Source organism: Geotrypetes seraphini, chromosome 3 (genome assembly GCF_902459505.1).
Source record: "Geotrypetes seraphini chromosome 3, aGeoSer1.1, whole genome shotgun sequence".
In the NCBI taxonomy this organism is placed as follows: Eukaryota; Metazoa; Chordata; class Amphibia; order Gymnophiona; family Dermophiidae; genus Geotrypetes; species Geotrypetes seraphini.
In genome coordinates this window covers 188,851,042-188,852,896 of record NC_047086.1, presented here as the reverse complement: position 1 = coordinate 188,852,896, position 1,855 = coordinate 188,851,042, and the positions used below count along the sequence as shown (strand labels likewise).

The 1,855-nt window shown below is 45.7% G+C and overlaps 1 long non-coding RNA gene across 2 annotated transcripts; it reads left to right on the top strand.

Moving 5' to 3' along the window:
• The first annotated feature begins 206 nt into the window (after window positions 1–206).
• Window positions 207–1,855, top strand: LOC117356785. Of its 2 annotated transcripts, none has more exons than XR_004538711.1 (3): window positions 207–391; window positions 775–836; window positions 1,704–1,855. It is a non-coding gene; the product is annotated as an uncharacterized LOC117356785 (long non-coding RNA). The 2 variants fall into 2 exon arrangements; XR_004538712.1 differs by having other exon boundaries at window positions 772–836.

Here is a 1,855-nt window from a genome sequence, read left to right as displayed (position 1 = left end):
CAAGACCGGAGGGTTAGGACTTCGATGGGAAGATAGGACTTCAATGAGAAACCAAGGTGGCAAGGGAGCCCCTTCTGGTGATTCAGACAGGTCGTGACCTGTTTGGGCCGCCGCGGGAGCGGACTGCCGAGCAGGATGGACCTATGGTCTGACCTGGCGGAGGCACTGCTTATGTTCTTATGAGAGAATTATAGACTAAAAAGAAATTAGCATAGTTGCTATATTAGTCCACTTTAATACATAGAACTAAAGATTAACAAAAATAAGGATAGACCTAAAAAATTCTGAGACCTTATTGGTAGGTGTAATTCTAGTCTCTTTTTTCAGGAGCTACACATGGTTGGAATCGTGCTGTTGCCAGCCCTGGGCCTGATGAGATCTCTAGTTGTGGGTAAGGAAACTGGGTGAAGAGGAGGTGGAAAGAAAGAAAGAAGCTGGAGGAAAAAAGCACCCCCAAAAGTCTAAAGCATAGAAAACAATGTAAAATAAACATAAATATCCTTCTCCATCCCACAAAGAGCAAAACAAGGGGGGAAGAGGGTTGGAAAATAAAAGATTAAAACATTGTTCCGTACCCTCGCTCTAGCAATGAACATCTCTCCTCTTGTAATCTGCAAAGGGTCCCTCTCTACTCCAGTGTATTTCTCCCCTCCTCTCTGGCAGTTGTCCTCTTTCTCCCACTTTTTTCTTGCAGTGGGTCTTTCCTCCTTTCTTCAGTGGTAGGCTGCCTTAACCTCCAGTGACTTCCCTTTCCTCTCTCCTCTCTGACAGCAGGCATCCCTCTCCGGCAGCAAGTCTCTATCACAATCTCCGATGACATCAGCAGGAGCAAAAAGGTATGTGTGGTCCAGCTGAGGCCAAGTTTTTCAATTTTATAAAGGATTGCATCACCAGGAGAGATAACAGTAAGACAGGAGTTGGAATAGCAGACTGCATAGCATCAATTATGCACATTGTGAAAGGTTCATAGGAGGGACCCATAGGAGGGGCCTGAGCCTCAGGTTCCTCCCCAGATGCATCCGGTGAGGGTTTGATTGGCCCAGGTTGTTTAAGGCTCCTCCTATGGGTGGGGCCTTATGCGTCTGGGTCAATCAGAGCCTCAGGTTACAGGCCAATCAGTCTGTCACACAGTGCAAACGTATTAGCCGTGATACCAACTTAAAGGTAGTGCAGTTAGTCTTTGGCCAAGTGGTGTCTCACTATCGCTTCACCAACTTGGTTACACCACTCTCTCCAGAGGATGGTAACAGGATGCAGTAGCCCATTCTAGTATTGCCTCACTGTTTTATCACGCCTTGAGCTAGGTGGGGGGTTTCATCCTTCTTTCTTTTTTTCCAGTCTACTCCTACTTAAGCAGTCTTACAGAGAAGTGCAGCAGGGAACAGGGGTCTGATTCTAGTCTTAGTCATGGTAGTTCTGCTATACAATGGAAAGTTAATTCTGATTCCTGCTTGGGAGTTTTACAGACAAGCATACTGTGGGCTGGAGGTGTAAGTTTCAAGTTTATTTAAGTCTTGATATACCGCTTTTATAGTCAAAGCGGTTTCCAATTAATGCAAAGTTTTTAAAAGTTTAAAAAATAAAATAAAGAGATCAGATTCACAATTGCCATACAGACATAAGTACTCTGGACACTCCCTTCCAGTGCCCCTGAGAGCAGAACCAAGTCCACCAATTTCCAACATCTCTCTCCTTTTTTACAGGTGTGCAGGCAGAGAATTGTGACCTTGTGTTTTGGGGGTTGATGCCAGATCTGCATCTGCAAGCCCCTGCCGCTCCTTGTGACCCTGGACAAATTGCTTGATCCCGCTATTGCCCCAGGTACATTGGACAAATTGTGAGCTCCCTGGGACAG